The sequence below is a fragment of the Cornus florida genome, unplaced genomic scaffold (assembly GCF_030987335.1).
Source record: "Cornus florida cultivar Cherokee Brave unplaced genomic scaffold, ASM3098733v1 CherokeeBrave_3.0.0_Hap2_Chr04, whole genome shotgun sequence".
Taxonomy (NCBI): domain Eukaryota; kingdom Viridiplantae; phylum Streptophyta; class Magnoliopsida; order Cornales; family Cornaceae; genus Cornus; species Cornus florida.
This window is the reverse complement of record NW_026775574.1, coordinates 90754840-90769572: the sequence shown is the minus strand read 5'-3', so window position 1 is coordinate 90769572 and position 14733 is coordinate 90754840. Positions and strand designations below refer to the sequence as shown.

General features: G+C 31.0%; 1 long non-coding RNA gene across 6 annotated transcripts; it reads left to right on the top strand.

Annotated features, from left to right (window-relative positions):
* The first annotated feature begins 5284 nt into the window (after positions 1-5284).
* On the top strand, positions 5285-14249 carry LOC132303878 (uncharacterized). Of its 6 annotated transcripts, XR_009481412.1 has the most exons (8): positions 5285-5677; positions 6851-6916; positions 7179-7238; positions 8646-8738; positions 9451-9800; positions 9918-10258; positions 10555-13846; positions 13920-14249. It is a non-coding gene; the product is annotated as an uncharacterized LOC132303878 (long non-coding RNA). The 6 variants fall into 6 exon arrangements; XR_009481414.1 differs by lacking the exon at positions 10555-13846 and having other exon boundaries at positions 5375-5677; positions 9918-10262; XR_009481411.1 differs by lacking the exon at positions 10555-13846 and having other exon boundaries at positions 5379-5681.
* The last annotated feature ends 484 nt before the right edge of the window (positions 14250-14733 follow it).

Here is a 14733-nt window from a genome sequence, read left to right as displayed (position 1 = left end):
AATGAATAATGATACAGTAACGATAAGTTGGGCCGAATTATTAGGCTTACTTATATTTGATTGGTTATTAATGCATTAAATAAAAAAATAGAGTCTCACTTTTTATATTTGGCTTGAATTAAAAAATCATCAGACTTAAGAAACCCAGCAGTATGTTAAGAAACCTTTTGTGTAAAATATACACTGTCACATATGATTTGTAAATTTTTTTTAATCTTCAACAGTCTGTTAAAATATGCTTACACAGTCACGTAAGCATATTTTCTCTCTCCTCCCCCTTTCCTACTCGCGGTTCTCGTTCTTTTCTCTCATTCTTTTAAGCCTCTTTGTTTCCAACTTTTCTAGAGCGTAATAGAAAAGAATCTGCAACTGGCGGCAAGGTAAGAACTGCTCGACTATCTTTTATTTTATTTTTTATATTTTTTAATAAACATAGTTTGATTCATCACTTTGGTTTTATTTTTTTTTCGTAATTGAGGAGGATTGAGATGTGAGGTAAAACCTTTGATTATGTAATTTCTACGTACTTGAATCTTATTTTATTATTTATTATTAAGTTAGAATTCTGGTGGCAGTGGGAAATGTTTGCTATTGGCGGGATGGGAAAGTGAAATATAGGGGGAATTTATTATTATTTTTCTAATGGAAGAGGATTGGGACGTGAAGTTTAATCGCAAAAAGTAAAGTGAATCAAGCGTGTTTGTTATGTAGGCCTTGAATATGACACGTGGTTGGTTATTATTGGGATATATTTTTTAATAGAAAAGGTATAAAATAATTGTCTGAGCTAAAAATAGGTAGTACAAATTTTTTGTGTAAATCTATTATGACACATCAGATTTACACAAAAATATATATACATAAGGATTGTTGGAGATACTCTTAGGGCACGTTTATTAACGATTTCACTTTCTTATTTTTTCTCCAAAAGTAAAATTATACTTTTCATTCCTAGAGTCGAAATAGAAAGTAAAATGATATTTAATAAGAAAAATTTATTTTTAATCTTTTAAAAGGGAAAAACAGAAAGTAAGTTTAATAATTTTGATTTTAATTTTGTTTTTTCTGCTATCTTTCTCTCTCTACTTCTTCTTCTTTTTCTTTTCTTTTTTCTTTTTTCTTTTTTTTTTTTTATCGGGGTTTGATTATGATGAATGCAGATTTTAGCATAATGATAAATCAGAACATCAGAAAAATTGGTGTGAACCAACCAATTGGCAGATTCATTACTCTGGTTGATTCATCCGCTTCTATTATGCCTCTTTTGTTTGCAATCAAAGACACAATGGTTTCGAACCCTGTAACTCTTTCCTATGAAGCTCTACCATTGTTTAGGGTTTTAGGATTCTGTCACACACCCTTTTCACATTTTGCTAACCAGACCAAAATCCCCACAAATCCACTATAGATAAGTGGTTTCAAGAGTTTTCTTCAACCAATCAAGACTAAATCCAAGGAAATATGTGAACAAAGGGAAGATAAAAGAGAATACAATTAGTATATATATAGAAATGAGAATTATTTATTAACACACAAATCTTAATTTGAGATTGTATTTTGAATTTGGAGCAGTGCTACACATTTTGAATCTTAATTTGAGATTGTATCTTGAATTTTATATGAATATCCCTTATTTTAATGCATATTATACTTTATTCATTTATACATTTGTGTTTCCCATTTTAACAAACTAAATAAATTGACAATTAAAGGAAAAAGCAAGAATGAACAATAATTACACTGGTTTCTTTCTCAATTTATAATTTGCTTTTATCAACTAATATTTATTATTATTATTATTATATATATATTTTTATTCACTCTCTCGACTTTTGAATATTTTATTTATCGGAACTTATGTAGAAGTATATCTTTGTTGAGTATTTTTAAAATTTAACCATAATCAGAAAATATCAAATCAAAATATATTTTTAAAAAACTTAAAGTGAACAATGTAAATTAAGGTCCTTATTTACGAGAAATAGATTACTCGTTCGTAGTAAAAAAATTGTAACTTTAGTTTATATTCGAAGATTTAATAAAAAATGGTCTCCCAAATTAATTTAATTCAAATTATTGTTGTTTTAGAGTTTGGATTCTATAATGATAAATTTTTCTATTTTTTCTCTACTTCCTATATTAAAAACTTATCCGTAGCACATGAAAGAAAATACTGGCATAGAAAACAAGGAGAAAATATTTATTTCCGCACCTCCATCTCCATCTCCATCTCCACCCCGGACAGCAATTGAACTCCTTTCGTCTACATTCTGGGTCTTAAGTGGCCTTGCATCTTAAAATAAACAAAACAATCAAATAGGCAGTCACATAATTTGATATAAAATCATAAATATAAATTCGTGAAGTATAATATTTTTTTTAATCAAGTTTATTTATTACTAATAATGCACGTTTGTGCTTTGATGTGATATAATATGGATATGTACTTTAATTATTTATTTTATATTTAAAAAATATAAAAAATGTTAATAAATTAACCACAAAAAAGAAAACTTCAAATTTTTATTATAATATAAGATTATTTAAAAAAAAAACATATATAATGTGGCACACATCTCGATACTTCAAAAAAATAGGAGTGATATTTACTCCAATTAAGTCACGTACTTTACATTAAATGTAAAGGATGACACAATGTAGTACGCTTGTACTATCCAGCTGGCATTGTCGTCGGCAAAGTGCAAACAAAAAATTAAAGGACAATAAGTGATAAATGTAAAGGATGGCACAAGTGCACTTGTACTTTAATTATTCATCACATAGACACTCATGCGGATGCCGGTGAGTCCAAGTAGCACAGGTTAAGACATATCATGTTAAGAAAATTATGCTTACGTTGAAATCAATGTGTGGTAAGGCGAGAGGTAAATTAAAATGAACACATTTTGAAGACAATAGGAGAACCTTTTAGAGATAAATGAAAATGAAAACTTAACCTTTTATTAACTAATTGGAAAAAGAAGAAAAATTTGCAGGTTAGTAATTGGGACCAAGTAACCAACATAGATCTAAGCATGTATTGTATTATTGAATGACATGGTACCCAAGAAAATATCTGCTCTACCTCACACCTTAGGGTTTCTAATCTTGCTCCAAGACTCATTAGGATTTCTCTACAATGGAGACCCAACCCCTCACTATAAAATAGTTCTTCCCCACCCACTGCATTATTCAAATCTAGAGTAAGCAAGGGCGGATGTAGGGTAGGCCTGAGCCCAAGCCAATTTTTATTTTTTATTTTTTTTTACTATACTAATTTTAGCCCAGCCAAAAATAAAAAAGTCATTAATAGAATTAGCCTACCCAATTAAGTCCAAGTTAACTCAGCCACCGTACTAAAATAAAGGCCCAAACCAAATAAGCCCAAAGCCGGCCCTGACTTGAGGCTACAAAAGGGCCTCACAATTTATGGGTCCATGATGGGTCACCAAAAAACAAAATAATTTTAGGGCAATATATATATATATATTTTTTTACCTTCTTTACTTTCTTTACTATTTTTTTTTCCCTTTCTTTTTGTTTTTTTTTACTGGAGGTCCTCTCAAAGAAAATAATTTATTCCATACTAATAATTTTATTTTTGACTTTTATTTATTTATTTTTTTTTTACAATCGTATTCAACAATTCTATCAAAAGAGGTAACTTTATTTTTTTGGTAATTTTTAATGGGTCCTGTCAAAAGAAATAATTTATTTGATAAAAATAACCTCTCTTTTTTGGGTCTTATCAAAAAAGATAATTTATTCAATATGGATAATTTATTCAAAAATTATCTTCCTTTGTACTTATTATTATAATTATTATTTTTTGGGATCTTGACAATGGAGATAATTTTTCACTAAATATAATTTTTTGGTGTTTTTTTTTTCATGTCAAAAAAGATAATTTTTTTAATTGTTACTTTTATTTTTTTGATCCAGTCAAAAGAGACAATTTAATCAACATAAAAAAATAATAATAATAAAAATAAAAAATTGGTTCATTAAAACAATATTTTATTTTATTTTATTTGTGTTAACAAAATATACTTAAAATAATAAAGATTAGAGATACAGTGAGATAATATGAAAGGGCAATTGGTAATTTAAAAAGTAATAATTATTTACTTATAAAGTGAAGGTTAAAATTGCCATTTCATTTAAGATTGTAATGCAGATGTATAAAACTGGAGTGAAGTTCGCTTACCTATAATAATACTAATATATATAAAAGTTATTTTCATTGAATAAATTATTTTTCTTTTGACAGGACCCATAAAAGATTACCAAAAAATAAAAATTGAAAAAAAGGCAATTTTGTTGAATAAATTTCTCTTTAGTTTGTACAAAAAATAAAAATAAAAGAAGAGTAAAAGTCACTATGGAATAAATTATCCCTTTTGGACTGCCAAAAATAAAATTATTAGTATAGAATAAATTATTTTCTTTGAATGTACATCCCGAAAAAACAAAAAGAAAGAAAAAAAAAATATTAAAGAAAGTAAAGAAGGTAAAAAAAAAAAAATTAAAGTTGTATAAACGGTAGTTATGACATTATAAATTAAGGAATTGTAATTAAGTCACATACTTTACATTGTGTAAAGGATGGCACAATGTAGTGCCTTGTACTGCTGGCAAAGTACAAACAAAAAATTAAAGGAAAATAAGTGATACCCTCCCCCAACTTCGTACTATCGGGTGTACAGAAATATTTATACTCTACATCTACTGATTATTTTCACCACTTTCTTTAGTGTAAATTAAACAATTCAAAGAATAAATTATGTTGGTGTGTTAATTATCATGTCAAAATAATGAAATCAACCAATATATATATTTATATGCACACACACACACATATATATTCTTTTCTTATTTATTCACTTTTAGATTAAAAAAAAAGAAGTAAAAACATAATTTCCATATAGTCTATGGTAAGAATTTTTGGACCTATATAAAAAGTGAAATTTTATGAATAATGCAAAGTTTTACATCAAATGACATAAAAAATGACTCTTATATTATTTAAAACGCTTTTTCAGTTATAGTATGAATTTTTAAATAAACGTTACTAAAAATTAGAAGACATAATATACTTAAGATGTGTGATTTGATCAAATTTTAATTTTATAAATTGGGGTAGATTTAGCCGGGCGAGTAGTGGTATAGTGGTGGCATGGTTGGCGTCCATTGTATGGAATATATGCGTGTGTCGGACGCTTTCGAACAAAGGAGACTTGTTTTTTGAACTGCAAGTGACAACTGGACAGTACAGTGAACAGCTGTAGCCGTCAACGTGTCGAACAACCATCGGTAAGGATCTGCTTCTCGGCCTTTTCCAAAAAATATATTTCTAGGGCAAATCAGTTCAGCCTCCCTAATCGCCTCCATCTCTTTCTCGTTCTCAACTCTGAACACCCCCCCCCCCCCCTCTCTGCAACTGCCAACTACAAAATCTACAAGAATCAGAAGTTCAAAACCCATATATTTCAGTTTATCTATCTGTCTGCAAGAAAAAACCTATTACCTATATCAAAACCCATATCGGCGTGTCATTTCAGATTGTTCAAAAAATCAAAACCCATATCTTTCAGTTTCCATCGCCTACTGTTCCAGTTCGGGTTCGCCGTTCGCAAGCTTCAGCCGCTGTCTCTCAAGTCTCGAGCACTGCTAACTTGTATGTATGGGTTTTGTTTTAAATTTTTTTTTCTAAATCAACTAATCAAGGTCTGTGATTCTTGTTTTGCAAACTAAATCCTATTTGGCGAAATTTTTTATGATCTTTTTAAAATATATATATAGAAATTAAAAAAAATATTTGTTTTGCTGAAATAAAATGTAGATTACGGTGATTACCTCAAAATGCAATGCAAATTTTGTTACTTTATATTGCAAAATATATATATATATATTGTCAATTATGTCTGCAAGAAAATTTGAATCTGGGCATGAAAAAAGAAAAAAAGAAAAAAATAATCTGAATTGGATTAGAAATCTGCAGAGATTGAATCTGAAACAATTTTTATCAGCATGCCAAGCTTTTTGAATATGGAAATCTTTTCAGAACTTAAAAAAAAAAATCATAACAAGAAATTTGACAAACAAAAGTACTTAATATAGGGTAAAGCTCTAAAATTACTTCTTGAAAATTAAAATACTTGCAAAAAGCATGCCTTTGAGTGAATTCCATAGTGTTGGAAGGGGCTTGCCATGATCTACCTCACGCTCTGCTTCCACTAGTAGATTCTCAAATAGGATTAGTAAATTGGTCAAAAGAAGGGATATGGTACTGAGTGGTGAATTGTTCAGAAATTAATTGGTATTTTTTTTTATTAATTACCTAAATAGGATTTTCTATGCCTTAATCAGTCGATTGTCTAAAGAAACATTGTTAGTTAACTAAAATGGAATTAAACAACAGTTGATTTTGGTTGATATATTTTGATTTAGCCCACAACATTGAGAAATCTTGGATGTTTTGTTTCACATAGAAATACGATTTGTTTAATCCACTAAGGATATATTCAATCTTTCTGCCATATTTTTATTTTCAAATTTTGGTTTTTGATTTTCTTTTGTTATTAGAATGCAGAATATCATGATATTGATTTGTTAATTTTAAAGATTATTCCTAAATTGGTGCATTGTACTTTGTTATTGGATTAATTTAACATAAGAGCCGAGTATAATATGTGTGCTAATCACAAGAAGTGTCCAACATTTTGACTGAAAGCATAATTGGGTTGTGTTGATACATGATACAGGTAGTACTTAGATGGCGGTGTTTTAATTGTTATGGGTGAGATTGTGAAACCTCTTCCTCACAACTTGAGTTTTTTCTTATTTTTAGGGTTAGCATCGGGCTTTAACATTTAGTAAGAACAAGGTTCAACAAACATGCCTCCTCAGTCATCAGGTAACAAACTCTTACTTTTTCTAAAATTTTAATTGGCATTTTTAGCTATTGGTTACGTTTATTTATTCCTGTTTTACATACTGATTTTTGGTTTTTGTTTTTGTTTCAACATACATATATATAATATTGTTATGATGTGATGCACGAACAATTTGTTAATGGAAATTAAAGACTTGGAAGTTTAGTTTTTAATTTCAGAATATATGTTTTACAATTTTGTTAACGCTTTTAGAACTTTTCCTCTTTTGTTTTAATAATATAGGTTTCTTTTCTGAAAGAAGTAAGTTGATGGGAATGGGTGGAGTGGGCAAAAAGAAAATAGGTATGTTTTTTTTTCCTAGCTAATTGAATTATATAAATCCCTTTACCATTGTAGCAATGATGTTGGTTTTAAAATGACCAATTATGATAGGAAGTCTCTTTTCAATTTATCTTAATCAAATGTATATTTATGCAAGAGGATTATGTGATTCTAGATGACGATTCTAGATGAGGATGTTAATGTTAACGTTATGAGGATGTTGATGTCAACGTTGACTCTAGTGATGGACGACTGATGATGTTGATAATATGTTGATGCACCCAAATTAAGTCAAAACACTTAGAATTGAAGGAAATTTGGAGTTGAAGACATACTATTGAACATACTGTCTAATTCTTTTAGTTACAAGAATCTTTGGTTACTTCACACACGATTTTTCAGTTACTGCAATTTTGAAACAATGGTGTGCAATATGATTCATCTACTTGGGCTTTCTTCTTTTTCATCTCTCTAAACTCTAATTTTATCTTTGGAAAAAGAAAAAGAAGACTGTGCAATTTTAATTTAACTTTATTAGTTTGAGCATTGACATAGTTTCTGAAATGTTGAAATTGAAACAGCAAAGAAGGGAGAGTCCACCAATAAGAATTACCAAACTTAATAAGTTCGCTGAGAGTCTTGACTAATATTGGCATGGGAGACTTCTATATATGGATTTGTAGATAGAAAAATATATGGTTGGGGGCACAAAGTGTACGACAACTGTGAACCAATGATAGGGTTGTGAGCTTTTGGCTTGTTTCATGCATCGGATCTAAGAAGTGTACAAAAATGAAATGGAAAGCTCTGATGCATTCAAAGTTACAAGCAGAGACAATAATTAATGTTATATATTTATAACTTACTCTACTAATCTAATATGATAGTACGTATATCATACATTTATACACATATATATGTGTTTGTAACTTTATAGTTAGACTTGGATATATTTTGATTTAGCCCACCCCATTGAGAAAATCCTGGATCCGCCCTTGGGCGGTGGCCATGGTGGGAGGAGGCAGCGTGGAGCGATTGGATATTCTAATTTTTGAGTTTTTTTTTTTTGATACATAATGCTACAGTAGTGAAAGTATTTCTTGCAAACAGTGTAGAAAATAGAGAAAGTAACAAATTCTCACTTTCTCTTTCCTTCATTAAATCTGAAAGTACTTTCTAAAAGGTGAAAAGTAAAATTATATTAGTAAACATAATTTTCACTTTTACTTTACAATTTTAGAAATTGACAATAAAAATCAGAAAATAAAAGCGTTAGTAAGCATGCCCTTAACAACTCCACTTAACTTTTCGTTGTAAGTATATTACACTTATAAAATACTCTAAATGGACCCGGGCCAAAAAAAAAAAAAAGGTTATAAACCCTTTTCCATTGCTTTCTTCTTATGTTTTTTTCCTTCTAAAATTTAGGCAAACGTGCACATTTTCTCTCGGAGATCGGCGAAGCGAAGAAAGATTTCTAGGGTTATGAACGCCTCGTCATCCACGCACACGGCTTTTCAGGTTGAATCATTTCTAGGGTTAAAGTTTTTTCAACGTTTTGAAATTGAATTGTTGTAAGCATTTCTAGGCTGTAAGTTTTTCAAAATTCTTAGTTTCTTTGTCTTCGATCTAGGTTTAGTTTTCTCAATGCTAAGTCATTGAATTTAATTTTCGTTCAATTATTTTTTTATTCATTCTTGGAAGAGTTTTTAATGATTTAATCCGTATTCAACCATTGATATTGTCAATTTTGCATTCAATTTTAAGAAGATCTTTTGTTGCATTGACTTATTTGAAGCATTTCCAGGGTTTTAGTTTTCCAACATTTTTAGTTTCTTGGTCTTTGAATATTTAGATCTAGGTTTAGCTTTTTCAATGTTTTGTCTCTAGATTTAATTTTCGTTGCTACTGATATGGGCAGTTGCTTGTTTATTCATACTTGGAAAGAGTTTTTTTTAACCTATTTCAACTTCAACAAGTTCTTTTGTTGTTGGGACTATTGATTACTTTATTGGAGTTGTGATTTGTTTATTGTTTATTATTATTATTTTTTTTCTGTATTCTTGTAGTGTCAATTTTGTCCATGCAGAGGTGTGATTACTTAATTATTCTATTTTTGAATGTTTGTCCATTATTTTTGGATGTCCTCCAATTCATTGTCAATTTTTTTTGTCCTATTCATGTCTAATTCGACTAGATTTAAAGTTATAAGTACCTTGTCAAATCAATTCAGGAATGGCCAGAACTGGAAACACAAAACAGCGGAAGTCACGAGTGTAGAGGCACAAGAAAAGATCTAAGAAGCGGTCGCAGATGGATCCAGAATCCCTCAAGATGCTGAGGGAACTTATGGCGTATCCGGCTGCTATTAAAACTCTCAAAGATGACAAAAACACTCTGGAGATACAATTTAATAAGGTTCGAATTTTTTCCTTTATCTGCCTACGATTCTTTCGAACTTTGCCAAGGAGTTGCTCCATAGCTTATCTTCCAATTGCAAACTTATGCTTTCTCCAACTTTGGATGAGCAGACAGGAAAGTCACTAGATAAATTGGCTAAGCCCAATCTCATACCTCTACATGGTGAGTACATGGTGAGGCTTTAGAGCTGCTTTGCAATCATGCGTGATTTTAGTTAAGTAATTAACTAGTTATAATATGCATGTATGTGTGTGTGTATATATATATATATATATTCAGGAACGGCAACTATATCGACAACGTCAAGGCAAACGATGACCTCCGAGGATCGGATGGGTGTACTTCGTAGTGAAAAGAGTGTTGGAGGAGCAGTTGAAGGAAAAAGATAGCGAGGTGAACAACAAGAGAACACAGATTGAAGTTGCAGAAATGATAATGAATGATATAATTGCGGATTTGGTAACGGTAATGAAGGACATTTCAATCTCTAATAATAGATGAGCTGAGTTTTGCTGCTGATTTGATCCGCAAGAGAGGAGAAAATGGATGCAGAATCGTATTGTGAGGGTCTCACTCAGGGAGTGTGCTGACAAAAAAATATGGAGTGCCACGTATATATGGTAGGTATATATTACCCAATCTTCTTCTTTGATTTAATGTTCTCAGGTTAGCTATTAGGTCGTCTCTGATATTATCAAATGGTTATTTTTCTTCTAAAAGTAACTTGAATGTGAATTGAATTAAACCTCTGGAATCTTATTTAATTTCTGAGGTTATCTTGCTTGCATCTAATTTGTAGAGGGCTTGAGTGTCGGAATGTTTCGTTCTAATAGAAATCTTTAGGAAGATGCATGTGCATGGTTAAGAAACAAGTTTTAATGATTTCTGATAGAGTATATTTTAACCATTTTTGTAGGGTCTCTGGTGATGATTGTATGTTATGTATTTGACCTTCCTGACTTGGAATTAGAGGTTGATTTGGAATTTTCAACTAATCTTCCTTGTAAACCTAAAACTTTCTTGGATCACTCCCCTGCATATTCACTTGTAACCTTCCTGACTTGGAATTAGAGGTTGATTTGGAATTTTCAACTAATCTTCCTTGTAAACCTAAAACTTTCTTGGATCACTCCCCTGCATATTCACTTGTAATATTACTCCTAGAAATTTCTTTCTTTTCATTGGTGGCGTTACCCTAAACAGAATGTATTTAATGATGTTCTCCTTTCTTGTTACATGTTTATTTCAATGGTCATGCTAAATAATAGTGTTTGGAAGAAGGAAAGATATTACTTTCAACCATTTTGGCAAATCTCAGAATTAGCTGCAAAGTAACAGTGTTAATCGTCCAGCTATGTCTCAAAATTATTTTGTTTTGTTTAGATATTGAGCAAATATATATAAAGGTCTGATGCTGTACATGTGGCATATTTGAGAAACATAAGGTTCATCTACAGTTTATCTTTCTGTTCAATAGGTTTTATGAAGATATTTAGAAAGAATTTTGGTTTGCAGAATTTTGAAGTTACTCTAGTTATTTTGTTTTTCATGGTGTTCAAGGATTTTGCTAGGGGTGGCAAAGTTCGACACGACCCGCCGACACGACACGTACACGACACGAACTAAATGGGTAATGAGTTTACTATAAACGGGTTCGAGTCGTAAACGGGTTAACACGATTAACCCGTTAAGTTAAAAGTGTCGTGTTCGGGTTTTAGAGTTCAACCCGTTTAACTCGTTTTGTCCCGTTTAATTAAATGTGTCACCCGTGAACCCGTATAACCTGTTTTGACCTGATAAGGGACATTTAGGTCATTTCATACTATACATAAGAAACCCTACATATCACATTATCACTATACGCCCTAGTCATTAGAAGATATCTGCCTCTGCGTTTTCTCTCTCTTCTCTCCTGACTCTTCAGTCTCTCTCTAGTCTTTGTCACTCCTCTTTCCTCTTCAGAGTTCAGACATCGTGAACTCACCCGGATGATCGGATCTCTATCTTCAGTCTAGTCTCCAGTCCTCCGTCTTGTACAACTCAGTGAACTCACCCGGACCTATCTTCTTGTTGCACGCATCTGATTCTTCTACAACTTAGTGAACTCACCCGGATCTATCTTCTTGTTTAGGTAAAATACTAAAATTATTTATGGTTTATGGTTTATCTAAATATTGTTTTGGTCCTCCTCTCTCTATATAGTTTATCTAAAATTATTTATGGTTTTCGTTTGGATTTTGTTTATGGGATGAGATCGATTTAATTTTCTTGATTGCTGATTTACTGAATTTGTTGTTTTTGTGGATAGCCTGAGTGTATAGTTGATTTTTTTTGGCTTTTGTGCAGTTGTTTTCAGAATTATCTTATGATATATAATTATATATGCTCAACTCGATTGTTTTGGGACAATTTAATTGTTTGGAAACATGTGACATTGACATTAAAACTGCTTGTAATTTCATTGATCACAAAGAAATTATGTGGAGTGATATGGAATTTCTATATGTGCAATGACAACGTATATGCTTTACTACATGTACTTGATGTATTGCTGTAACATGGAGCCTCTTTGATCCTAGATAAGCTTATAATATGAATTGAGGAACTCTGTTTTCTATTTTTTTTTTAAAATTTATTTTAGGGAAAATTCCTAATAAGTCCTACTTTTTAGCTCTATTGACCAACAAGTTCTACAAATTTTTTAGAAAGACAAAAAAGTCCTATTTCAACAAACATTTCCAAATAAGTTCAGATTCTGTATTTTATAATTTTATTTCCATTATTACCCTTTCTCTTCAAAGGGTTCTTCAGCTGCATTGTTGAAAAGCTCTCGAGTCCTGTCTTTCTTGACTCTTATACTCTCTCGCTCCTAATTAAAATTTGACTGAAAGTGTCTATACATTATATATATATACACACACATTTGAATATAGAGATGGATAGAATTACATATTTGATGGATTTATTTTCAAATTTAAACTTCATTATAGATAGAATTTCAAATCCACACTCCTCTCCTTCTCTGCCATGCTCAAACCCTAAATCTCAACCACCCCTCTCCTCCTAATGCCCAAAAACCTTCAATTTAGTGTGTGTGCACATATATATACATATTTGTAGAGAGAGAAAGAGAGAATTAAAGGATGGGTTTAATTTTAGATTTGTGCAAATGCGTGATACTGTAGAGAGAGTGTATATAATACAAATATTTGTAGAGAGAGAGAGAAATAATTAAAGGCTAGATTTAATTTTCAGAATTAAAGGATGGGTTTAATTTTCACACATATATATATATGCCACTAAACAATTTTCAGATCTAGCTAGCTGAATCATTGAAGATGAATCTGCATTGTGTGATGGTGGTGTTGGTGAGAATATCTTAGACGCGGGAACTTGCTGAAAGCGGGAAAGTGAATTTGACAGAAAAAAGAGAGATTAACCAGAAGAGTAGGATTCTCATGATGAAGGAGATGAGGTTAGAGAGAGAGAGAGAGAATGTGTGTGAGAGTCGGGAGATGAGAGGTTAGAGCAAATACTGTGTGTGGAATGGGTTTAGCTACTGTTGTGGGTCTGATATTATGGAGAGAGTGCACGGTAGCATTTGGAAAGGGTAATAATGGAAAAATAATGGTAATATACAGAATTTGAACTTAGTTGGAAATATTTTTTAAAATAGGACTTCTTTGTCTTTTTGAAAAATTTGCAGAACTTGTTGGTCTTTGGAGCTAAAAAGTAGGACTTATCAGGAATTTTCCCTTTATTTTATGTCTCTTCTGTGCAGCTACTTGCTGGTCTTCCTTGTTTCGTTGGCTAGAAAACTAACTAATGTTCTTTCTTTAATAAAATTTCATTTACCCGAAAAATATTTGGGTCTCCAATAGTGTGCCCAGATCATTCAGCTCAGAATTGAATGCACAAACATTCATCAAAAAATGACATATTTCATTTAGCTGAGAATGTACCTAATGTTAGAAAGAGAAATTTGGGAACTGTTTGATGAGATTAACAAGTGCGCCAAAGTGTTCCATTAATCAATTTGTGGTATAATAAACCCCTTTCCCAACCGTTTTACTATTGATCATTAATCAATTTTTAGTTTTATGTTTTGTTTTTGTTTCATCTGTTGTTGTAATTGTATGCATCCATGAAAAAAACTGAAACTGTGGAGGCTTTGGTATGCACGAGGGACTGGCTTTTTGGTTTGAAAGGTTAACGACTGTTAATAAATTTCAAATTATATTCTTATTGCAGATAAATTTTTTGTGTATGATTTTTTTATAGATACAATGATGCTTCAAATGGATGACTTGATTGATGATGTGATGAAACTAAATACCAACAATGACGATACTGTTGAAGGCCCGCCAATGTTCCACCGGTGTTGGCATGACCGAAAATTAAAATCCAAGACTTGTTGCCTCAAGATTCAGTTTAAGACATTTCTATTAAACAATTTTATTTGGTTCTGTAATAATTAATAACTTTATTAGCTTATGACTTATCTTTTATTTTTAATCTCTTTTGGACTAGAGTAATGTCTTTTGTTTGAACTTATGACTTATCTCAGTTTCAGACGTTTCTATTAATGGCTTTTGTTTTTATTTGTTTTTACTTTGCTATTATTTTAATCTTTGGTTACATTAATCAGGTTAAGTTGTTAAACAGGTTAAACGGGTAAATGTGTTAAATATGTCTTTAAACAGGTCGTGTTTGGTGTGTCTAACACGACCTGTTTATTAAACAGGTTACACATGTTGTGTTATATCACTCGTTTAATAAACATGTCGTGTTTGGGTTGATATGTTTAGTGTTGTACCCTTAGGTTGACACGATACGATTATGACACGCGAATCCGAATTGTCATTCCTAGATTTTGCACCTAAAAGATTTCAATAAATCCACCAAAGAAAATGTAACATAGGCTGATTGGCAAAGAATTGGAATCGGAGGAAATTTAGTCCAATTTAGTTCAATTCTGTAAAATAAATTAAATTTCATTTATTTCCAATTCCAAAGTTCAATTATGTAAAATAAATTAAATTTCATTTATTTCCAATTCCAACGGCCGATTCAATGCTCTTAAAGATAGCTTTAG